Here is a 27,073-nt window from a genome sequence, read left to right on the forward strand (position 1 = left end):
TGATTTTACACTATTTTCCCCTCTAAAAATTCTATTCTTAATTTTAGATTGTTCTTTCTATAGCTTTTATCACTGTAATCTGAACCGAGGTGTTACAGGCGTCTTGTTACTTCGACGTAATATTCCTGGCTGCAGTCTTCCATATTAATGGGGCCGAGCCAGTCAGTCAGAGCTGCTTACAGTGATGGCATGTGATTCTAGCATCATCTGGTGGCGCATATGCTTCGCGCCCCTCACCGGAGGCAGCGAACGATGGCAAAGAGCGATGGTTGGAGGATTAAATGTGGCACATCTCGCATAGCTGTGAGCGGCACACGGCATGGCATGTGAGGTCGCGGGAGATGCCGTCGATAGCGTATTAATGCAGGTGTAAAGGAAGTAGATGAAGATGTGGTGAAATGCGAGATACGATACTGTGAGAAAAATTTGACCTGTCACATACAGATGACGTAATGACTTGTAAGTTGTTCACCTCAGGCTATTGGGAGCAATCAAGGGCACTCCAAGACAAGAAATCAGAAACACAATGAAGAGAGCAGCAAAAGTGGTCGCGTTTATGTTACCAGAGCTGAACTGTAATAGTAGAGCCCTGCAAATTGAAGATGCTCTGCGCAGCTGTCCCAGGGGAGAAGTTTCACTTTAGAGAACTAACTGGTAATTCCATCTATTGTCTAGACGCTGATGTAAAGCGTCACGCGGACAAATTAAAAATATTCCCGGATTTCTCGGTGAAAAATACACTTTTCCGTGTTAAATGACAGTATACTTTCCCTCAGCATTGTAAAACTTATCAATCCTATGAATGGTTAAGGCTTTGTACACACCGCAGATCATTCATTTAAAAAAAAAAAAAAAGCATTGCAATCGAATTTGAGATGTGCCGTTGTAGTTCAATCATAGTAGCTCATGTCACGTGATCTCGCCAGCCGGTGACAGCTTAGGACACGTGATGTAGTCGGTCAGTACCGCGAGCACACAATTGGCAAAAGTTAATGGTTTAAATTAACATACATACTGTAAATACAGTATACATGTGATATTGGTCATTTTTGCGTGTTATACTTCAATATAAATCTCACAAATGTGCGAGTGAAATTTTAAATTCGTCTGGGCTCGAAATTCTTCTGTGGCTGGAACTCAAAGCGTTAAGTTTTAAATGATAGTCAAACGCTCTGTGATTTAAGAAATTCAACCAATATTCTCAAATGTAACATAATTCATCTTGCGTAAAAGGAAATTTACTTTGAAACTAACGCTTCTCCAACCTTATTCGTAAGGTTTCCCCACGATCTGTTGGAAAGGTTCGTTCCAGCAGCTGCCAGACAGCGTCAGAAAGCAGGCGTGACTACGACGGCGTAGTTATATGTTCGTACGTATAAAGCATTATCATACATTACGTCCTAGAAGAAACAGGACATCAAAGGCTACTGCAAGAGCATCGGAATTTGGTAAAGCATACTAAAATGCATAACTCGGCTTAAAGTGCACATTCGTATGTCCACATTCATAATGAAGTATGCCCCAACCTGAGATAAAGCTTTTCAGTGTGGTTTTTGGGACGTTAATTTTATTCGAGTACCAGTATATGGTATTATCTCATGTTAGGTTCTTTGTTATGGCATATCACTGAAGGATTCTAATATAAATTAGAAGTCATTTTATAGAAAGATATTTAAGTGGCCAGCATGTCTGTTTCATTGAGATATTCCACATCATAATGTTTACTGTGAATGCGATGTATAGAACAACTAACTAACTAGACGCCACGCCAGTGGTGTCACCAAAGTAGTACTGGGAAAACACTAGTTATACAAGTGCTGCATCAGTTTAATTCTTGCAGCATTAGGAAGACTAATATCAGTGGTGTTCAGACACAGCTGAAGACATTAAAATAAAAACTCAAAGGGCCAAAGTGAAAATGTCAGATTCTATGAAGAATTTACAACTCATTTAGCACCCACTGTAACCATAATCAATGAGATCCCGCAAACGAAAACCTATGCTGCCCAGTGACTGGAGAAAAGTATAGGTCACAGCCTTTTACAAGGACAGAAGCAGAAATGATTTACCTATTGACCATCCAATCTAACTGAACTTCGTCTGTTGTAGATCCCCATAACAAAATCAAAGCTCCAACATAATGGGGTATCTCGAAGAGAACAATCTCCTCCATGCCAGCCAGCAATGATTTCGAGAATATCGGCCGTGTAAACCCAATTCCTGTTTTTCACATTACGTGAGATACTTAAAGCTATGAATCGTGGCAATAAAGTAGACATACTGTAGTATTTTTTTGTCTTCCAAAAAGTGTTCGAGTCGCTACCACACCATTGCTCATTAATGAAAGTACAATTATATGATGTATCAAACAAAATTTGTGACTGTGTTGAGAACGCATTATTCTATGTCAGCTGAAGAATTATCACCAGGAGTAGAAATAACTTCAGGTATGCCTCAGGGACATAGGTTGCTCTTCATTTAATGTATTAATGTCCTGGCAGAAAATAGATATTCATCTACAATAAAGTACTATCTGGAAAAAAACTGCACAGATTTTATTAAGTTTTCTAAATAGCGCAAAGATTGGCAACTTGCTTTAAATGTACAGATATGCAATGACTATAATCCCTTGAGTCACAAATGGAATCAGTCAAATAATACAAATATCAGGATGTAATGATTTGTACGGGTATGAATTGGTATGATCACATGGGTTCAGTCATAACTAATGCAAACAGTCTACAAAGAAGATTGTTCACGTGACATTAATGCATCCAACTTAGAGTATTTCTTAAGCATTTAGAGACCAGTTCAAATAAGACAAACAGGGTGTTGAATGCATTCAAAGCAGCTCAGCACAAATGATCATAAGATTGACTGAATCACAGGTGAGCTACACAGGAATAACGAAGAACATCAACTGGGAAACACTCAAGGATAGATTCCAACTGCCCCATGAAAACCTACCTACAGAGATTCAAGAGCTAGTATTAACTGAAGAATCTAGAATTATATTTCAATGCGCTTAGTTTCTCCAAGTAAGATTGCAAATGTAGAACCAATTCTGTCAACTGCTTGAGAAGTACAAGTTGAACATACACGTACTATCATTTATAAACTGCTTGTGCTCTTCAGTACTGACATTATCACATTCTCTGCATATTTCTCTCTTTTATTTTGTTGTTTTAGATAACAATCTAACAACTTTTTACTATTTATGTATGAGTCATCGACCTGTTGTCTTTTTTTTAAGGAATCCTTGACAGTTTTCATGATAAAATGTAACTTCACTAATGTGTTTTAATACATTAATATGTAAGCTGTTTACCATAGCCATGCTGGCCCAAGTTTGAATGTAAAGCATCTAATACAAGGATTCCCAACATGTGGTGCATGAACCCCTTAGGGGTCCGCCGGCTATTTCTATGAGGCCTGTGGCCACCCTTCACCAAAGCGTGTAAAGAATGAGTAAAATTATTGAATAAAAATGTGAAAATCAAATTCATCACTATTTTTTTTCATGTGAAAAACATGTGTACTTTTACTTGAGGTCGTATTCCCAAGCAACCTTTGCAGTTCGTAAGTGATAACGTTACACAGTTTAGTGCCGGAGAATGCGGCTTCTCTGATCGACTGTTTCTCAACAATACGGGGGACGTTTGTGCGCCGTTTCACAGCAGTAGATGCGCTGAAACCATTTACGCATGCGCGGAGCAAGCTTTCTTGACCAACCACAGCGCTCGCTGGCACATAATCGGCCACAGGCATCATTAAATGTTAAACTTGCTTTGTCAGTGCTCTACCTATTTCATAAGTCGATTTTTGACCTTCATTCATCTCTAAACCAAAGACTATTGATACTGGGGGGGGGGGGGGGGGGGAGTCATTGGGAACATGTAACTTGCATTAAGAAGCTTTCAGTTCCCATGGGTTTGGCTCTGAATTTTAAAGTTGCTGTGCTCTTGACTGACTAGGGGTCCGCCATGCATTTTCGACTGAAGAAGAGGTCCAGCAGCTGAAAAGGTTGAGAAGCTCTGATCTAATACTTCATACTTTGTATGTAAAGTATAACAGAAATAACACTTATGCTATAGTGCACTACAGATATTGTAGATGTTACATTTCGTCCCAAGTAAAATTCCTTACCTGCTTTTGTTAATGCATAAATGGAGCAGAACAGTTTCCAGTAAAGCAAACCATTGTATCCAAAGAAATAATATTCTACTGCATAACACACAGAAGTGCCAAAGAAACTGGTATAGGCATGCATATTGAAGTACAGGCAGAATACGTCGCTGTGGTTGGCAATGCCTATTTAAGACAAGTTCCTGGCACAGTTGTTGGAATAGCTACTGCTCCTACAATGGCAGGTCATCAAGATTTAAGTGAGTTTGAATGTGGTGTTATAGTCAGCTCATGAGCCATGGGACATAGCATCTCTGAGGTAGTGATGAAGTAGGGATTTTCCCATATGACTATTTCATGAGTGTACTCTGAATATCAGGAATCCGGTAAAACATCAAATCTCTGACATCGCTGCGGCTGGAAAAAGATCCTGCAAGAATGAGACCAAAGATGACTGAAGAGAATCATTCACTGTGATAGACATGCAACTCTTTTGCAAATTGCTGCACATTTCAATGCTGGGCCATCAACAAGTGTCAGTGAGAGAACCATTCAATGAAACATCATCAATATGGGCTTTTGGAGCCAAAGTCCCACTTGTGTACCCTTGACGACTGCATGACACAAAGCTTTACGCATTGCATGGGCCTGTCAACACCAACATTGGGCTGTTGATGACTGGAAACATGTTGCCTGGTCAGGTGAACCTCATTTTAAATTGAATCAAGCGACTGGACGTGTACAGGTATGGAGACAATCTCATGAGTCCATGGACACTGCATGTCAGCAGGGGACTATCCAAGATGATGCAGGCTCTGTAATAGTGTGGGGCACGTCCAGTTGGAGTGATATGGGACCCCTGATACTTCTAGATACGACTCTGACAGGTGACACATATGTGATCATCCAGTCTGATCACCTGCATCCATTCACATCCATTGTGTATTCCAATGGGCTTGGAAAATTCTAGCAAGACAATGCGACACCCCCACATGTCCAGAATTGCTACAGAGTGACTCCAGGAACACTCTTCTGAGTTTAAACACTTCCGCTGGCCACCAAACTCCCCTGACATGAACATTATTGAGCATATCTGAGACAACTTGGAACGTGCTGTTGAGAAGAGATCTCCACCACCTCATACTCCAACGGATTTATGGGTAGCCCTGCAGGACTCTCAGTGCCAATTACCTCCAGCACTTCAGACATTAGTCGAGTCCATGCCATGTCCTATATATTAGGCAGGTGTACCAGTTTCTTTGGCTCTTCAGCATACATCTTTTCATGTATTACAGTGATTCTCAAGTTTGTGATTTTAATCTACTCAGAATGTTACATTCATCATCAATTCAAAATTATAAAAATATAATTTTAATGTACAGTATATTGACATAACCCTTCTGAAATATTCAGCCAATTTCTTCATCAGATTTTTTAATAGTTTTTGTTGAAAGCACTACATTGAATTACTCTGATACAAACAAAGCTGTTTTATAGATTTTGTTGGCTTATTGTATTACTTTTAACTCTTTCTTATTTACAGGCTGAAGGGGTAGTATATGGTCCTGTGGACGCATTTGTTGCTGGGGAAAATGTAGTAATAAAACACAGGAAACACCATGTATTAGTACTAAGTCTGGTGCATATGCATCCATGTCCTGACCCTGACAACAGTACACTTGGTGTTCCTAGCTAAGACATGCAAGGGCATAAATCTAATGAGAAAAAACATGGCCTAATATATTTATAATGAACTGGATGCCTAAATGATGTGATACTGAGATTATTTTAAGTTATCACGCCATATCAAGCTGGAGCTTTAAGGAAGTTACTTGATCAGATGGATGAGTACAGAGAGCCACTAAAGAGGTGAGATAGATAGGTAAAGAAGTGAGAGAAGTATAATCACATGATATTTAATAGCTGCTGAAAGAAAGATCACACTTGGTACTGATTTAACTATAAGTAAGAGAAAAAAATTCTTATTATGGATTTACAGGCAAAATTGCACAGACTTTGCAGACTCAGAATCATAAGAAAATTCTTCAACTATAGTCTTATGTGTGTTCATGTCCCAACTGAAGAAAAAGTAATTAGCTGTAGGATGTCTTTTGTAAGAGTGAGAGGACGTATACAATGAGTGCCCAAGAAGAAACTGTAAGGTAATTTTTGGAGATGTGAATGCTAAAATAGGAAAAGATTAATCTTACTTTGGAAAGTACAGTCTACATCACAACTCAATTGACAATAGGATCAGCATTGCATACTCTACTTCCTTGAGAAATGTGGTAGCAGGTAGTAAACTTTTAGTCACAAAGTTACATGTAAAATGATGTGGAAATACTTTTACCTAAATTCACCGTCTCTTAATAGATGCAGGACATCTGCTTACCTGATGGATGTTAGAAGTGTTAGGAATGTCAGTGTTGACTCTTGCCATTACCTTACAATAACAACAACCAGAAACCAAATATCTAATGAAAGGCAGGTACATGGAAATCTTACAGGAAAATTTCATATTGATGAGTTCAAGGAGTACGAGACTGCTCAAAGATTTTCTGATCTACACACAGAATATCTTGCACACTTGCGTGGCAGTGAGAGAATTGAGGAAATATGGAAGAACCTAAAAGATTTCCTAGCAAAAGTTGCTGATGAAGGTCTTGGAAGAGTCACAGAATACACAATGTTTGGTTTGGTGAAGAGTGTATGCAAGTAACAGCAGTCAACAGGTAAATCATACGCAAGATCTGCAGAACATTACAAAATAGCAAGAAGAGAGAAAAAGAGACTGCACAAAAAGAAAAAGGAAGGTAAAGAAAGCAAAGAACTAGAAGAAATGGGACAACTAAAATGCATGAATGAGGTGAAAACTTTTTATCTAAAGTTAAGAACCAAATAGAATTCTAGCCTAGGTCAAATTTACACAGAAATATAGGTGGCCCAATTTTGAGTCATTATGAAACAATATGTGAAAGATGGGCTTAAGGGGAGTATAAATGGTCATTTTGTCGAAAATTTTCAATTTTTTGTTGTTTTATGTAGAAATATTATTTGGAATTTGCTGATTAATTTGGTGTGCGATTTACTAAATTTGTTTGTCTGGAAGTATTTTTATACAATTTAATCTAATTAGTTGCAAAGGACATTTTTAGGATTTCATAAACGATTGGTCAGATAAAACCTTATATCTCAAGAATCATAAGGTCTAGAAGGCTCTGGTTTGATTTAATTTGTAGTGGAAACTTTGCTGCATAAGTTGGTAGGACTTACATGACAGTTGCAAGTCTTGTTTGCATTGTGCATGCAATATTGTTGGTGTAACGTTTGTAAGTACTTCATTCTTTTTGCTGTTGTGCTAGTGTACTCTTGATGCTGTGAGCTAATTATCACATTTGACAATGACAAGAGCAAAAGAAGTTTTTAAGAAAGTAAAAAACTGAGGAAATAGAACTTATTCTCGTGTACCAGAAGTTACAAGTGAGGTTAGGAATGACAGTTCAGTCAATACAGGCACATCTCCACCCACTGCTACACCTTCAAGGTTCCTCTTCCAAAAAGAAACTTGCGAAATATGGTGAAATGTATTCCAATAAGAGAAATGTGAATGATAAAGACATCAACATCATCATAGATTTCAGTATTCTCAGTTCTGTGTTCAGTGAATTTACAAATTGTAGTTTGTGTGGAGGAAAAATGAACATCACTGAAGACAGCTCAAAGAGATATGGGTTAGTTTGTAACTTGACAGGTTCCTGTGAAAATTCTAAACTTCAGAAGCAATTTTTTACTTCAGAAAAGAGCAAATATAATGAATTATTTGAGACAAACATAAGGTATTTTTATGGACTGAGGTGAATTAGAAAAGGACCTACTCCTGGGAAAGTATTATGCAGTACAATGAATCTGCCACACCCCACTACAAGCATATCAAAACACAGAGACATTTTACTAGAGAAAGTGGTAAAAGTAGCAGAGGAATCAATGAAAACCACAACACGGGAAGCAGTTTAGGAAAATAGAGACAGTGAGACACCCACAGATATAACAGTTGCATCTGATGGTACTTGGCAGAACAGGGGCCACCAGTCCTTAAACTACTGTGCAGCTGTCACGAGTACTGACACAGGTGTAGAAATTTTATGCAAACATTGCCATGGATGCAATATTGCTAAGTCAAATGTAGACAAAAAGAGGCAGCAACAATGAAAGAGCATCAAGAATTATACAGGCTCTAGTGGAGGAATGGAGAGTACCTCAGCTGTAAATTTCTCTGTTCAAAATTGAGGTGTTCTACGTGCAGTTCATCGGAGATGGTGACCGTAGCTCATTCAAATCTGTTGTTGATAGCAAACCTTACGGCAACAATATACCAGAAAAGTCGGAGTGTGTCAACCACGTACAGAAAAGAACGGGTTCATGACTTCAACGGAGGAAACGGGAGTTGTCGAAGGCACCACAGTCCGACGACTATTTGAGGTCGTCTACTAGACAAAAACGTCAATCGGCGATCGAAGTACTGTGGTCGAGCCAAAAGAAGCAACCAAAATAACCTAGATGGTATGAAAAAGGCTGTGTGGGCAATCTTTATCCATAAAATATCAACGTATGACAATCCGATCCACAATCTTTGCTCAGGCGAGTGGTGTAAATATAAAAAAGCTGAAGCAGCTGGAACTTTAGATAAATTTACCCACAAGAACTCTTTACCTGAGGCTGTCATATTGGTGTGTTTGGAGCTGTTATCACATTTAATGATGGTAATACTGATAGACTAAAAGCCTTTGAGGAACTGGGAGTGAAGACTGGTTGGAATACGCAAGACATACTAGAGCAACTGTACAAGCAGCGAGTCAAGAATACTGCACTACTAGTCCAAAAAGTGTCCAAGGGGGCAAGAACTTTGAACAGGAGGAAGGGGATGCATTCTGCCAACGTAGATGAAGATAAAGACTACAGTGCCGGTGCACTTTAGCTGTTGATTCTATTTAAAAATAATTTTCAATTGCAATTTCTGAAAAATAAATTTTTCTAAGACAGTTTTCTCAATAACTGTAAAATATAGACTCTTAATTTTTTTACAGTTAATTTCTAATACCCTTATTGTACTATACCTGTAGAATATATTAAAAACAAAGATTCCAAGACTTACCAAGCGGGAAAGCGCCGGCAGACAGACACATGAACAAAACACACAAACACATACACACACACACACACACACACACACACACACAGAATTACGAGCTTTCACAACTGGTAGTTGCTTCGTCAGGAAAGAGGGAAGGAGAGGGAAAAATGAAGGGATGTGGGTTTTAAGGGAGAGGGTAAGGAGTCATTCCAATCCCGGGAGCGGAAAGACTTCCCTTAGGGGAAAAAAAGGACAGGTGTACACTCGCACACACACACACACACATATCCATCCGCACATACACAGACACAAGCAGACATATTCAATATGTCTGCTTGTGTCTGTGTATGTGCGGATGGATATGTGTGTGTGTGTGTGTGTGTGTGTGTGTGTGTGTGTGTGTGTGTGTGTGTGTGTGTGTGTGCGAGTGTACACCTGTCCTTTTTTTCCCCTAAGGGAAGTCTTTCCGCTCCCGGGATTGGAATGACTCCTTACCCTCTCCCTTAAAACCCACATCCTTTCATTTTTCCCTCTCCTTCCCTCTTTCCTGACGAAGCAACTGCCAGTTGCGAAAGCTCATAATTCTGTGTGTGTGTTTTTGTGTTTTGTCCATGTGCCTGTCTGCCGGCGCTTTCCCGCTTGGTAAGTCTTGGAATCTTTGTTTTTAATATATTTTTCCCATGTGGAAGTTTCTTTCTATTTTATATACCTGTAGAATGTTAGAGATAACTTGCACACTTCCAGCAAACTTTTATAGAAAATTGTAATTAAAAATGTACAGCAGAGAAAAACTTCTATCTTACCTTATGTAAAATATATTTCAATCAAGCTATAGGAGTAAGTATTCAAAGCATGTATAAGTATGGTGAAAATGCTGTTAGTGATTATCAATATGGATTTCATCCAGTAAGATCTACTGTTGATCAGATCTTTATGATACAATAAATAGTAGAAACATTTGGGACCGATAGATATCATTTCTTTACTAGACTTTATATAATATCCCTTGACCCGTACTAGTGGTTAGCTGACACTGATCACATTACATAAATCTATTATAGCAAACACCTGCAGTCAAATTAACATACAGAATGTATTATCAGGTTCTGTGACCATAAGAAAATGGAGCAAGATGTGGAGAATCGTTATCCTGCCTTCTGTTTAATATAGGTTAGAAGAGGACTGTAAAAGATGTGGGCAGTAATACAAAGAGGACTAGCCTGTACAAATCAGTTAGAGTGTTGGCACGTGCAGATAATACTGATATAACTGCAAGAATGCCAAGAAGAATAAGCCTTTACATGTCCTGAAAGAGCAGCTAGAAACATGAATCTGCAGATAATTGAAGGGAGAAATAAGTATACACTGAGGTGACAAAAGGCATGGGATAGCAATATGCACACACAAAAATGGAGATAGCATCACATACACAAAGTACAAAAGAGCAGTGCATTGGCAAAGATGTCATTTGTACTCAGGTGATTCATGGGAAAAAGGTTCCAATATGATTAACACCCTATGACGGAAATTAACAGATTTTGAATGCAGAATGGTAGTTGGAGATAGACACATGAGACATTCTATTTCAGATACTGTTTGGGAATTCAATAATCTGAGAAGCACAGTGTCAAAAGCATGCCAGAATAGCAAATTTCAGACACTACTTCTCACCACGGACAACACAGTGGCAAACGGCCTTCGCTTAACAACTGAGAGCAGCACCATTTGTGTAACGTTGTCAGTGTTAACAGACAAGCAACACTGCATGAAATAATCACAGAAGTCAATGTGGGACATACGATGAACATATCTATCATGAGAATGTGATGAAATTTGGCTTTGATAGGCTATGGCTGCAAATGGCCAACACAAGTGGCTTTGCTAACAGCACCTCTCCTGGGCTTGTGACTATGTTGGTTAGACCCTATATGACTGGAAAACTGCGGCCTGGACAGATGAGTGCCAATTTCACCCGGTAAGAGCTGATGGTAGACTACATGAAGTCATGGACCTAGGTTGTCAACAAGGCACTACGGGGTAACCTGGTGGTGGCTCCACAATGGTGTGGGCTGCGTTTACACGAAATGGACCGCGTCCTTTGGTCAAACTGAACTGATTGGCTACTTGGAGACCATTTGCAGTCATTCACAGACTTCACATTCCCATGACAATCCATCATGTCACCGGGCCACAACTGCTACTGATTGAAAAATATTCTGGATAATCCGAGTGAATGATATGGGCACCCCGATCACCTGACACAAATACCATCGAACATTTACGGAACATAATCGAGAGGTCAGCTTTAGCACGAACTCCTGCACCAGCAACACTTTCATAATTATTGTCACGACAGATGCAGCATGACTCAATATTTCTGCAGGGGACTATCAACAACTTGTTGAGTCCAGGCCGTGTTGGGCTGCTGCACTACACCGGAAAAAGGAGGTTCAACATATTAGGAGGCATCCAATGACTTGTCATATATAATGTGCGGATGGATGTGTGTGTGTGTGTGTGTGTGTGTGTGTGTGTGTGTGTGTGTGTGTGTGTGCGCGCTGCGCGCGAGAGTGTACACCTGTCTTTTTTTCCCCTAAGGGAAGTCTTTCCGCTCCCGGGATTGGAATGACTCCTTACCCTCTCCCTTAAAACCCACATCCTTTCATCTTTCCCTCTCCTTCCTGAAGAAGCAACCATCGGTTGCGAAAGCTAGTAATTCTGTGTGTGTGTGTTTGTGTGTTTTGTTCATTGTGCCTGTCTGCCGGCGCTTTCCCACTTGGTAAGTCTTGGAATCTTTGTTTTTAATATATTTTTCCCATGTGGAAGTTTCTTTCTATTTTATATATATATTAAAAACAAAGATATATTAAAAACAAAGACGAAAGGATGTGGGTTTTAAGGGAGAGGGTAAGGAGTCATTCCAATCCTGGGAGTGGAAAGACTTCCCTTAGGGGGAAAAAAAGGGCAGGTGTACACTCGCGCACACACACACATACACACGCACACATATCCATCCGCACATACTCAGACACAAGCAGACATATTTAGGCCTAAATAATGATAAGACTGAGATCTCAGAGCCAGACTTTAAATTGTAACACTCTTCCAGGGGCACAGTCCACAATTCATTGTTTATGAAATGCACATTAAAACTGCAGAAATTGCAAAAAGGTTGGCCAGTAAGGTGATGGGGCCTGGATAAGTTGAAAGAACCAGAGGTTTTTGAAAGTTTCAGAGGGAGCATTGGGCAATGGTTGACTAAAACAGAGGAAAGGAATACAGTAGAATATGAATGGGTAGCTTTAAGAGGTGAAATAGTGAAGGTAGCAGAGGATCAAATAGATAAAAAGATAAGGCCTAGTAGGGATACTTGGAAAATACAGGAGACATTGAACTTAACTGATGAAAGGAGAGAGTATGAAAATGCAGCAAATTAAGCAGGCAAATGGGAATAAAAAGTCTAAAAAATGATTGACAGGGAGTGCAAAATGGTTAAGCAGGATTGCCTACAGGACAAATGGGAGGATTTAGAAGCATATTTCACTAGGCAGAAAATAGATCTGACTACAGGAAAATTAAAAGAGACTTTTGGAGGAAAGAGAAGCAGTTCCATGAATATCAAAGTGCAGATGGAAACTCAATTCTAAGCAAAGAAGGGAAAGCTGAAAGGTGGAAGGAGTATATAGTCTACACAAGGGAGATGTACTCGAGGCAATATTACTGAAAGGGAAGAGGTCACAGATGAAGATGAGATGGAAGACATGATACTGCAAGAAGAATTTGACGGAACACTGAAAGACTCCAGTCAAAACAAGGCCCCTGGAGTAGATGACATTCCGTCAGGACAAGTGATAGCCTTGGGAAAGTCAGCCATGACAACATTTTTCCATCTTGTGTGCAAGATGTATGATAAGAGCAAAATACTCTCAGAATTTAGCAAGAATGTGATAATTCCAGTTCCAAAGAAAGCAGCTGCTAACAGATGTGAAAATTACCAAACTATCAGTTTAATAAGACATGGTTGCAAAATACTAACACAAATTATTTACAAAGGAATGGAAAAACTGTTACAATTCCAAACTTGAGGAATATCAGCTTGGACTGTAGGATCTCAGAAGTAGCTTTCAACAATATTGACTGGAATACTCTCTTTGAAATTCTGAAGTTAGCAGCGGTAAAACAGAGGGAGTAAAAGGCTATTTACAACTTATACAGAAACCAGATGGCAGTTATAAGAGTTGAAGGCGTGAAAGAGAAGCAGTGGTTGGGAGGGGAGTAGGACAGGGTTGTAGCCTATACTCAATGTTATTCGATCTATACGTTGAGAAAGCAGTAAAGGAAATCAAAGAAAAATTTGGAGTACGGATTAAAGTTCAGGGAGAAGAAATAAACACTTTGAGGTTGTTGATGACATTGTAATTCTGTCAGGCACAGCAAAGGACTTGCAAGAGCAATTGAATGGAATGGACACTGTCTTAAAAGGAGGATGTAAGATGAACATCAACAAAAGCAAGACAAGGATAATGGAATGTAGTCACATTAAATCAGGTGATGCTGAGGGAAGCAGGTTAGGAAATGAGACAGTAAAAATAGTAGATAAATCTTAATATTTGGCCAACAAAATAATTGATGATGGCTGAAGTGGAGAAGATATAAAATGTAGATTGGCAATAGCAAGAACATTGTTTCTGAAAAAGAGAAATTTGTTAATATCTAATACAGATTTATGTATTAGGAAGTCTTTTCTAAAGGTATTTGTTTGCCGTTTAGCCATGTATGGAAGTGAAACATAGACAATAAACAGTTTAGACAAGAAGAGAATAGAAGCTTTTGAAAAGTGGTGCTACAAGAGAATGTTGGAGATCAGATGGATAGATCATGTAATTAATGAGGAGATACTAAATAGAATTAGAAGAGAGAAAATTTGTGGCACAATTTGGTTAAAAGAATGGGTTGATTGACAGGACACATTCTGAGACATGAAGGGATCAACAACTTAGTATTGGAGGGAAGCGCGTGGGGTAAAAACTGTGAAGGGTGACCAAGAGATGAATACAGAAACAGATCCAGAACAATGTAGGGTGCAACAGTTATTCAGAGATGAAGAGATTCGTACATGATTAAATAGTATGGAGAGCTGCATCAAACCAATCACTGGACTGAAGACGCCAATGACGACGACGACAACAACAACAACAACAACAATAATACTGAAAAATGGAAGTTCCAGGAAATGTACGAAAAAGATTTTTTTAGCATTTATGCTAGAAACATGTACCTTAATGTCGCCATAACCATACATTTGGTCTTCATGTAGCTCTTTTCTTATAGTTTGATACTTCTGGTGTGCCCTTCCTGCAATGTACTTCACTGACATGTCAGAACTAGTAATACACACACCATCAATATTCTTCAATATGTTTTCAACGAAGCAACCTGCATCAAATCCTAGTGTTATAAGCATCCTCGTTCCTCCAGTATTACCCTCATAGAACAGCACACAAGCATCATATGATAGAATTTTAAAAATAGCTCATGAGCAAAATGGTGTCTTCTGGTGTCTCTTCTAAATGAGATTATTAAAACATTGGTTCAGGTTTTGTGTTCAAATAAGTGTTAATTTCTTTGATAAATCATAAGGCTCTCAGCCTCCTATACTCTATAAATGTCTTCTTTGATGGCTTGAAATAATAAAGTATTGCACAGAGGGACAGAGTCGCGAAGAAAGTTGGTGTGGTACCACCAGTTGGTTGAAATTAGATGAATTTTACATCATTTGTAGCATGAATTAAACTCATATTTTTAATATGCCACAAAATTACCTGATGGCAAGAAAAAAATTTTAACAAATTTTTGACCAATTTTATATACATTCTTTCTTAACACGTTCCCTCTGAGGACTAAACCACATCATCTGTAATTTTCATCACTTCAGTTGTGATTGCGAAAGCTAGTGGATACTGAGTTTTGACTAATCTACATTTCAGATGCAAGTGGAACAATTGCAGGTAAATTTTCAATTAATTTCCTAGCAAAATGTTAATTTACTTTAAGCAGCATATTACCTTAATCAAATTTCTGTTATTGTAAAGTCAGTCTGAATGTGAGTGAACTGCAGAAAGGTTTACAATTAATTGTCATTTAAATAATAGACACTGACAGTTATTTATTTGCTACTAGAACAGAGCTCCTGCCTAAGAAAAAAATAAGCACTGCCTTGATAGAAAACATAGTATTGTTAACATTGTTTTATTCAGAATTGTGATACAAGTGCAGTATAAACTACACTGTGACAGATCTCCCATTTAGCCAAGCCAATTAAAGATAATGTGTTCCTTATGTCACTTCGACAGTGTGATGCAAAAAAATAGCTTTGTATTTTATCCTTCTGTAGTGACACTCTGTGTATCATTTGTCCATCACTAAGCTGTAGTGTGGCACAGAAAGGAGTGAGGTATAAAGCCATAATAATCTTTGACCATCCACACAGTGATATAAGGAATTTAATATGTAATAAAATTAAATTCAAATAAAAACTGAAATGAAAAATATATGCAGACTGAAGCGGCTAATGAAAATTTGTTCCAAGGCTGGGATTCGAATTTGCGAATTTTCATTTGTCGCTTTCAGTCTGCATATACAGGGTGTAAAAAAAAAAGTGCACCACCAAGCTTTAGGGAAAAGCTCCTTACACCAAAACAACGAAAAAAAAAGTCTAGTAAACATAGGTTCTAAAATGCATACCTAGAGAGCTATAAACATTTTTCATCTTCAATACTATGAAATAAATGTCGTCTACTTCAAGATCTTTGCTTTCCATATTTTGGGATGAGGTAGTATGGACCAAAACAAGAAAAAATTTCTATCAAGCATGGGCTCTAAAACACACAAGTTAAGAGCTATGAGCACTTGTTCAGTAGAATGTGTTTCACTAGTGAAGATGAACAAGTGATCATAGTTCTTCAAGTAAGCATTTTAGAGCCCTTGTTTATTAGACTTTTTTCTTGTTTCCATGACAGGAACCTGTCTGTAAAGCTTTTTTTTCTTTTCCAACACCCTGTATACATCATAGATGTTTGAGACTTGAAAACTTCTCTGGAACCATATAGTTTCATTTGAAGAAATATGCTTAACAACTCCTATTCCACACAATAATTTTGTAGTAGTGTGTGTGTGTGTGTGTGGGGGGGGGGGGGGGGGGTGCTCTTGTTTACTGTTTACCAGTTTTGTTCTGGAAGATTTTTGAAATTTTTTGTGTTTGTAATGTTTGAATGTTCTGCAATATTCGATGATTTTATAAACAGCAACATGCTCAGTCCAGGAGTTCCACTGTGTTCTGGTTATACACGGTGTTTGTAATAAATGTGCTTTCAGTGTTAATGTTGTATCTTATTGACAACCATGCTATCGATTTTGGGCTAGATTGTGGTTATGTTGTGACACGGTTTGCTCAAGATGCTACATACTTCAAAAAATCTACATCACTGTGCCTCCAATTAGGCAACATAAAAGCCATCACCTGCGTGAACGGGAACCAGGATACAACAGTACAGCAATCCGTATATTCAGGAAACCAATGGATCCCGAACCCAGTAAGAAGTCAGCTGAAAATCAGACACCTGTCAGTGTTCCCGAGACATGCTCATCAGGACTCGACAAAATGTCTAAAAGGATCAACTGAGTCAAGAAATACAACAGGTAGGGTGACATGATGTGTTTGGCAAATTTGTGTTTTTACCTGGATGGCATGACCCTATGCCACATTGTGAACACAAATATGACAGCTATCTCAAAATCTCAAATTTGATGAAAGGTGCCACAGTAGAAAAGTACCACGCTCTTCTGTTAAAGGATGTCACAACAACTAAGGAATCCATCAGATGGTGTCAGCACATCAAGGAAATGAAACAGAAAGAGAGTCTGATGAAAAAGATGACAAATTCCAAAAAGTGGTTCCTTCAGTAGTTGTGGTAGACCATCATGACCTTGCTTCCCTCATATGTCACATAGTAAGAAACACATATAGCAGTTTAAGGCATCTGGAACTGTTAGACTGAGTAATAAAGAGATGACAGCCACGAATGTCAACCCAATATTTCAGGAGGCAATAGGGAATTTTGAAGTACGGTTCTAATGATCTTTAGTGTCAACTTCCACCACCATATTAATGCATCAGCAAGAATAGATTATGCCACAAGTAGCAAGTGGCAACCCAGTATTTGACCAAAGCAGGTGCAACCAACTCCTCCATCAACTGTAACACTCAGCAGAAGAACAGATATTTGGAGAACAGAGGACAACATGTCAGAATGTTTCCGCTGCAGATGTCACAGACACTTTGTACAATACTACAGAGACAATAGACAAGTTTTCAATGATTACTACCCCTAATCATGCCAGTAAACGGCGGAACGACTACAGTCGACCTGTGGGACAAAGCCCATAACTGTACCCTGGGCAACTCTGTAACATAAAAATTACTAACCCAGTTAGTTATTTTTGTATTACAGAGGGTATTACACTGCATGATGCAAGATGAGGCTGGTCTACTTATCGTAAAAAAAACAACCTCAGTTTCCTCCTGCCTACAGGCCAGTAGTTAAGATATATGGTGCCATGTGCTGCTGCGTCGTCGGTGGGTTGTAACTCACTCAACTGGTATGTTCACTAGAGTGTGGATCATTGCTGTTGGATAACATGGCATTTTACTTAATGTTTTATGCAAATCAGTTCTGATTCTGTAAATTTCTTGCATTTTAACACTGAAGATGGCAATTTATTGCTAAAATCTGGATATGCAATAATCAAAAAAACTGATGGGATTGCGACTCATTGTGTTGCTATCCTTCCTTGTAATAGTTTACAGTTACTGTGCTCAATGGTTCCTTATGGAATCAAAGCTGCTTAAGTTACAAATATGTCACAAAATCTCACTGACATCATGATTGATCACCACTCTATCTAGGCTCTAGTCTACTCCCAGGTGTCTTTTTCTATAATTGTAATCTACTCCAAAAGACTATGTTCCATGATATGAAGGTGATTGGGCTGAAACTCACGCATGGGAATTATACCTAGCCAACAGGAAAATTTATTGCAAGAATATTTATCGACAACAGAACACAGGTCTTTGAATTTGTTGATTTAGCAGAATGTAGTCATAATGTTATTCTGGGATGGGACTTCTGGCTGACATCACAATCAGTCATAGATTGTGGAAGATCAGAGATCCAGATTGAGAAAGTTGTTCCGATATATAACACATAATGAAGATCCTGTGGTTGAAGACATTGTTATCCCACTACCAGCAACAAGATGAGTTTCAGCTGTCAATCTGGATGCTCAATTAATCTATGAAGCTTTTGTTGATTGTAAAAAGATACCAAGACTCACAAAAGAAATATATATACAGGGTGGCAATTACTGAACTTCATGAAAAGAAACCTAAATTAGTTACAAACTAAAGCATGCATACACTTTATTCAACATGTAAACATGACTACAGATATTCGGATCTTGGTTATGATGTGTTCAATATGCCTGCCACCATTTGCGATGATGCGGTGCAGAAAAATAGCAAAATTCTGCACGGCCTGCTGAACATCGATGCTCTCAGTGGCTTCCTGAACAGCTGTTTTCAGCTCAGCAATGGCTTTGGGGTTACTGCTGTACACCATGTCTTTAACATAGCCCCACAGGAAGGAGTCTCATGTGTTCGGATCTGGAAAATATGGCAGCCAATCGAGGTCCATGCCAGTAGCCTCTGGAGACAACACAGCCAAAATTCGGTCCCCAAAGTGCTACTGCAGGACATCAAACACTTTCTAGCTAAGAATGTGTCAAGCACCATCTTGCACGAACGAAATCTTGTCAAAATCAGGGCCACTTTGGATAATAGGGATGAAATCACCTTCCAAAACCATTGGCAATCGAGGAATATCACACCGATTATTCCGTGGCTGAACACTGCACACCACACAGTCAACTGTTTTTGATCGGGAAACACGGATTTTCAGGCCACCAACACTGCACCTAAATCAAACCATACTAATTCCCATCATCTCCCACGGCCAACTGTGTAGTTTGAATGCCTTAATGCAAACCGTTCCCAAGTTATGACAATTTTATTTCATACAATTCAATAATTGTCACCATCTCTCAATGTCATTCATAAGCATTACCGGTGGTCAAGGAGAACTTTGGATCAGCAATTGTCATGAGCAGCAACATCTCATCCTTAGAATTACGTGTATAAGAACATTTGAACCAGTCCAGAATGGGCAGCTCTGTGCCACTGACGAAGAATCGTACTGTGGTACCACTACAAACAATGCACTGGAAGGAGCTACTGTCAAACTGCCAACAGTGTTTGACCTGACTGAGGAACGTCAGTGACTGTTAGCTGCTCATCTGCTCTGCATCAATTTTTGCATGCTTTCAAACCTGGAGTGGAGAAACCCACAGTAAAACACCATTTTAATATCCATCAATTAAGCAGGCTCATATAGGGTTTACCCACTGAATGGCATGTAATTTGGGAGGATGTGAAGATGCTGCAGGATGAAGCTACAGAGAATCCTCGGTGCTCGCCTGTGGTCCTTGTAATGAAAGATGGCATTTCTGCATTGACTGCAGATCACTTAACAAAATCGTGAAGAAAAATTTCTACTTCTTGCCGCATACTGATGACATCCTATAGTACGCTGCCGCATACTGAAGACGTCCTAGTACCCTTGAAAGTATTTTTCAACTACAGACATGCACATAGGTTACTTTCAAATGGATATTGATTTGTTGTTCTTTGTTGTTGCTTCATGGCGCAAAACAGCTGAAGGCATAAGCATTCATGTCATAACTTAAAATAGTCCATTACTGAATGTATTTGAATGCGATTACGCTCAGGGCCAAATGGACTTGAGTAGAGCAATAGCTAAGAACAATCATTTCCCCTTTGAGAAGGTTGCTCAAACAGTTAAATTTTCTTTGCCATATTACTATGATGAACAAAAAGTTAAACACAATCTACAGCTCGAGCTGTAACTGCTAAAATATCTGATAATTCAGATGGCAAACATACAGTAAAATGTACATGATTATAAAATTGGACTGCATTAGAGAATGGCACACTCTCGATGGCTGGGTGCAGTAAGCACAGAATGATGTGGGGTCTTCACTTAACAAATGACTGTGACTGAGACAACAGTGGCCAATACGCATTCTAGCTAAAAGTATCACCTCGCAACGACAGGGGTCAGAGGAAGTCGTCCAAGCTGCTGTGAGGTGTTTAATTTCCCAGAGTTTGTTCCCATATAGAGAAGACCAGTGTTCATGCCAGAGTGACACAGTGTGCCTACGTGTGGCAACACAGAGATCGTCTGCAGGGACAGAATAGCTAAAACGCCTAGGTAGTCTGACTGCGGCCTATGCAGCTTCATTCTTCAGCTTTTGATGTGAATACCCACATGAACATCACATTGGATGCAGCATCAACAAGTGAGCGGAGGCATTTTTGGATAGTATGTGTATAGCACAAAGAGGCTCTGGATGTCACTAAGTGAATTGGAACATAAGATGCAATTGAGAAGTCTGTGTCATCAGATGTACTGGGTGGCCCATAGAGAGCGGGAAGTTCTACACTAAAAACAGAGTTCTGTTCTAGAAGCTGGTACCTAAAATGTTTGTTGCCAATGATAAATGTGCATCCAACACTATGGTCAGTCTAAGAGCCACCAGTGTAGACAAAACTGCTGTCCCCAAGTTGTGTGTAATGTTTGAGAAACTTACAGCAAGAGGTCGAATTCATAGTAGGGTCCTCAGGAAGCAAACTAGTCCAAGACGAATGTGGAGCTCTAACACTGCCAAGCCAGTGAAGGGCTCTCACCCATCAGGAAAGCTGTAGGTGACAAGGTTAAGCTTCCAAAGCAATATATGAAAACAAACAGTGGCAGGCAACACAGAAGTAGTGGTTGCCCCAATGTGGTGGTCCATTTGTGATTGAACAAGGGGTTGGTATAAGTGGAGGAGGATTTTCTGATCTTCTTCACATGAAGTATCGTTTAAAACATGTAGAATATTTAGGGAGTGGGTGCAGCGTGTTGCCAAATTAGATATGTGGGAGGATCAACAGATTTTCTTATTGAGTGTAAGTTCAAATGGATGTTGATGACGCTGAGCATGGAAAGACTGCCTACATAACTCCTGACAATCTTTGTGGGTTCAAAGTTATTCCTTTGGACTATATAATGCTCCAGCCACCTGAGAACATGTTCTGGACAACCTGCTTTGATTTCTTACATGGATAACATGTCTTTCATATCTGGGTGACAATGTCAGGTTTTTGTAGACTTCTGAAAAATGTACAAGCCACCAAACAACTGTGCTGAAATGTGTTCGAATTGCAGGTCTCAGCCTGAATCGTCATGTCGCCCAAGAAATAAAAATCTTGGAGTACCTCCCAACCCACAGAAAATTAGAGCAGTCACTGATTTTCCAACTCTTCAGAACATTTGTGATGTGAGACATTTACTCAGAATGTGCTCATACTATTGGCCATTTGTAAAGAACTTTTGTACCAAGGCACAGACACGACAATTTTTCCTGGAACAAGAGTCAAGACAGATATTCCCTTGACCATAAGGAGGCACTGAGACTTTCTCCAGTCCAAGGACTGTATCACGCGAATTCCAAGACAGAACATCAAATTGACACTAATGGTTATTTGATAGGTGTAGTTCTGGTACAAGTTGAGGATATTCTGAAAAAATGATAACTTATGCTTGCTGAGTACTCTTGAAGTCTGAGATGGGCTGCTGTACAAACGAGAAAGAGTGCCTTGTGTTTCATTGTGCTGTCAACAAGTTCTGAGTGTTTTGTACTGCACTTTGGCCACCAATGTCCCAGGCGAGGGCTGGCCATGATTTTGAGTAGTGGACCGTGCCTGAGCCCAAGTGCCAAAGTGATCAGCCTCACTTCACATTTCCCCCACCACCTCCCCACTCTGAACATGAGGAGTGGGAAGACGGGAGAACAGCGAATGTGCCACATTTAAATGGCAGTGGAGTTGCACTGCATGTGTCCTGGTTTTATATTTCACATTTGTCAATGACATAGATCACAAACAAGTTTTCAGTATCAATTAATTATTTTTGGCCCTCTGAAGATTGGTTGGTTGATTTGATGGGAGGGAGCCAAACAGCTAAGTCATCGGTCCCATCGGACTAGGAAGGGTGGGGAAGGAAGTTGGCCGTGTCCTTTCAAAGGAACCGTGCCGGAATTTGCATGAAGCAATTTAGGGAAATCACAGAAAACCTAAATCAGGGTGCCCGGATGCAGGTTTGAACCGTTGTCCTCCCGAATGCGAGTCCAGTGTGCTAACCACTGCACTACCTTACTTGATCACACTGAAGGCATAATATAAATTTTATCTGGTACAAACTGTCAGCATATGGACAGACCAGACAATTTCATAGAGCTTTGCACTCAAGTTGCCACGTAATCTGAACTTATTTAGTTTTGTAATTGAAAATAGGTCTTTCACACAAATATGTTGATTGACATATTGTAGCACTATTGCAGCCTCATTATGGAGACTCTGAATATCTACCTGAGGAAAGCAACCTATCATCCTGGAAGTATTTATGTAAAAAAAAAAAAGATTTGTCACTAAAACTAGAATCACCTTGCAGGTCAATCAGATACATCTGCACATTCAGAGGGTGTTTTCAACTGAAATGGTAAATGGTCTCAAAAACAACTCAAGTAGGAGAATGTAATACACTGTTTTCAAAGCCTTTATATGAAGTCACCATACTCTTCGTGCATTTCCATTGAAAAATGTTGGGAGTGACAATGGAATAATGTGTGTGACTTCAAGGATTTTACTATTTGTACCACCAATTTCTTCAAGTGCTTCATACCTGCAAATTTAGTACAAAGTACTTTTTGATGAACAGAACAATGAATCCCATCTGTCAATCATTTTAATTGTTTGTTCTTTTATTGTCATCTAAATGTTTAAATTCTCTCCGCACGGTACTGTAATGTCATTTTGTAACAAATAAGCAGTAGTGGTCGCTTATGCAAATTGAGAATTCTCACCCCTCTCTTCATCATTCCCATTCATGCTAAAGGTCTGTGACAATAGTCTATAGACTGCCTCTTTTTGTGCAAACAGAAACTGAACTTGTCAGTGACCTTCATACCACAAACAGCAAAGGGTAAACAGCACTGACAGCACAGACACCACGGTTTTGCTGAACTCAGAGAGTTGTGGAGACCGCACCACAATGCTAAATGAAATGCTGCATGGTCACACTGGTAGTGTTTGTACCTCTCACATTCCTCCTACAGGCAAAAATGTTGCACAACAGTCATTCAGGGCATAAAATATTAACATTGGTAAATCCAGGAATGGACAATAAATGGAGATTGTTAACAGAATTACAGATCTTAGAAAAATAATGTTGTTTAAAGTGGACACAGGAACTCCTGCATCAATTATTGACTGAAATATGTATGTAGCTCTTCCATCATCATCATAAAAGCATTTGCTAAGAAAATAAAGCTGTATAGTGTACATGGGTTGCAGATAAAAGTAACATTACAAGTTTAAGTATTACATAAAATATGTAGCTATACAAATTTTCTTTTTCATCATTAGTCCACAGAAGACTAGCAGCATTTAAAGTTAAGATGCTTTCAATCACTTTGGTTCATCGATAAACAAGAATATCTATGAAGTATCCAATGAGGTTCCTATCATAGCAGTTAATGAATTATGTACAAAGTTCTCAGACTTTTCTTCTCCTGGGTTGAGCTGAGCAAATACATGTCACAAGTCCAGATGCATGTAAAAGCAACTGCTGTTACCCATTTTGCTGCAAACCAACCTATCTTTCCTCTGTGACAGTCAGGGCAGAACTTAACCACCTACAGGAACAAAACATAATAACACCCATCTCATCTAGATTCAGGGTACCTGTTAGATGGTGTTCAGAAGACAAAGAGCACCCTTAGATTCTGTGGGACTCTTAAAGCAGCAAACTCTCAAGTTGTTGCGGCTGCATTTCTGACCCTTTGTCCCCAAAGATTTATTTTCCAAACTAAAATGGCCAAGTGCTATGTCCAGTAGCAGGAGAGGTGTCGTGACAGTTGAATGCGTACGGCTGCTCTGCTCGATTTCAGTGCCGCTAACATGTGAGCGCCAGCACTTCTAATTCAACAAGTTGGTCTTGTCTTATCGTAAACCAGACAAATTTCTTGCTCCAAAAGACAAAATGGTGGTGTACTTTTGGTAGGACAGAATAGAAATAGGAAAGTTATTCCAGAAAGCCAGAAGTGATGAAGTTTGGGTCAGAGCAGAACGCCTGCAAACAGAAAATTAGGTAAACACAGGAGCCATTTGTAGACACACTTACCATGTTAACACAATGAAGAAGGAGAAAAGCAGTTCGTGAACCAGGAACAAAGGGAACAATACACAAGCCCCAGTGAGGCAAAGTGTGACGAATGCAACCCGACACACACACTCACAACCATGCGTGTGGACACAAACGAGGAAACAAACGCGGCTCCACATGCAAAACCAATGCAGCTGCCCACATATGTACAAAAAGTAGCAACAGAAGTGGAAGCACCAACTGCATGCATTACTGTAGATTTTATACCAAGCAGAAAGAACACTACCAGTAGGATGCAAAACCCAAACACGCAAGAAACCAGAATACTGGTTAATGAAAGGCCTGAACAGCAGGACAGGTTCACAACCCTGCTAGTTCAAAATCTCACAAAAGAGGAGTTCCAGAAATCATTCTGGTACACACTGGAGCTGCTCAATGTTGTGCAACAAATAACAGAGTTCGCTCTGCATAGAAACTGTAGGGCTATGATTAACAGTCACCACTGAGAGATCAAACAAAAAGTTGATGCATTTTTGATGCTGCACCAGCCAGAAGCAAGTTGCAGTCCTCTAGGAACAAGAACATCCTGGGGGGAAAAATGAATCCCAACCTGTGCATGGTGCGTGTGCATGCCGATTAAGAAAGTCGACTTTGACATCAGATCACAGGGTGTGGACGAAGAACTAACGAGGCAGGGCTACAAATACAAGAGAGCCATATGGATACACTCCATGGAAAGCTTGGAACTCATACCAAACAATCAAGTATTAACGAGAGATCAATCTACAATAGACAAATTTTCATGATCTCCTTCACAGTATAGCCCCCCCCCCCCCCCCCAACCCCTCCCCATATGCCACAGCCTCAGCCAGTGCACAGTGCATGATGCTATAGCTTCAAAGACCTGACAAGCAACTGCACACAGACACCAAAGTACGCTCAGTGAGCAGAAAACCACCTACAGTAACAGACATCAGAGCCCATAAAGTGCATTGACAAATAGACACACACACACAACAAAATCATAACCAAGCCAGAACAGCAGCATGCCAACACTGATGATGTTCTAAGAGCAATAACAATTACTCTCATGAATATTCTCCCAGATAGACAAGCCGAAGGGTTTGAGGCCACGAATGAAGTTTCAAAATCATTCTTCACCAGGAAGTTGGATCCAATACCCACTGGCAATAAGCTTCACTTACACATTCAATCAACAAAAAGAATACCTGAAGTCAGCTACAACACCTAAAAACAACCAAACACAACTGAGAAAGAGGCACCTACCACAACCATGACCCATCAAAGGAACATTAAAACCAGTGCCGATAGATGAAGTACCAAAGATGTAAGAAAATGAAACACCTACAGCCATCCTTATGATGTCATTTATTCTGTGGCTACCAGTTTCAGTGCCTCAATGCACCATCTTCAGGCCTTACTGATGCTGACGGTGTTAACACTTTTCATATACATGATGCACCAGTGGTCTACTTAACTGGTTTACGCAGACTACCATGTAACAGGTAGCCTGTATAAACCAGTTATGTTGGCCACTGATGCCTGAGGATGGTGCACAGAGGCCCCGAAAATGGTAGCCACAGAACAAGTGACGTCATAAGGATGGCTGTATGTGTTTTGGAGGTTTCCCTGTCGCACCTGGGCAAATGTCTCAGTACTACATCTTCTACATGAAAAAATATAAAAAGAAGTATTAAATCAGAGAATAGAAGATAAAAAAGAAAACGAAAATACAACTATAATAAGCCATAACTGAAGTAGGAATCCGATTAACCAAAATAAAATGTGTCATCACACAATAACCCAAGGTAATATAAGGCACCAAAGAACCTTACATTCTTCATGTGCTTCCTTCCCCCCTCAAGAGTTTGTAAAAAAGAACCGAAGGTCAATCCATCTGAGGTCCACTGGGATTAGAGTCTCAACAGTTTTTTTGTTTTGATCATTCCATTTGGCTTTTATCAGCATCACAGACTTTTCCTTTGGATTTTCCAATATCCCTGCCGCTTTTCAGTACTATCTGGAACAGCTGATACACAATAGTCCTGTGTGTTGCAATTATGGTGGGTTCATTAATAATGTAGCATAGATTTTGTATCCCTCAATGCATCTTTGAAGAAGGGAGAAAAGTTCATATGGTCATCACAGTGTGACAAAAATTTTGCTATCTCAGACAAGAGCTACAGTCTGCGACTTGATTAGCCCTATATTCCCCATGGAAACCACTGATGCCTCTCAATATTCTATCGTGCCAGTCACACCACCATAAGCAAAATGGTTTCAACCACTCTAACGTATATATTTCCAAAGCATTTAATTCCATACTGCAGAATTATGTGCCAATTGAAAAAATTCCTTATGTATCCACATGGCATCAGTTTTCACCTCATGACAGACA

The 27,073-nt window shown here is 39.5% G+C and overlaps 1 protein-coding gene across 4 annotated transcripts in view; it reads right to left on the reverse strand.

Annotated features, from left to right (window-relative positions):
- LOC126292290 (gastrula zinc finger protein XlCGF52.1-like) overlaps window positions 1-27,073 on the reverse strand; it is a 352,295-nt gene that overhangs the window by 176,337 nt on the left and 148,885 nt on the right. The gene's annotated exons all lie outside the window — the stretch shown is intronic.

This window comes from Schistocerca gregaria, chromosome 9 (genome assembly GCF_023897955.1).
Source record: "Schistocerca gregaria isolate iqSchGreg1 chromosome 9, iqSchGreg1.2, whole genome shotgun sequence".
NCBI classification, from domain to species: domain Eukaryota; kingdom Metazoa; phylum Arthropoda; class Insecta; order Orthoptera; family Acrididae; genus Schistocerca; species Schistocerca gregaria.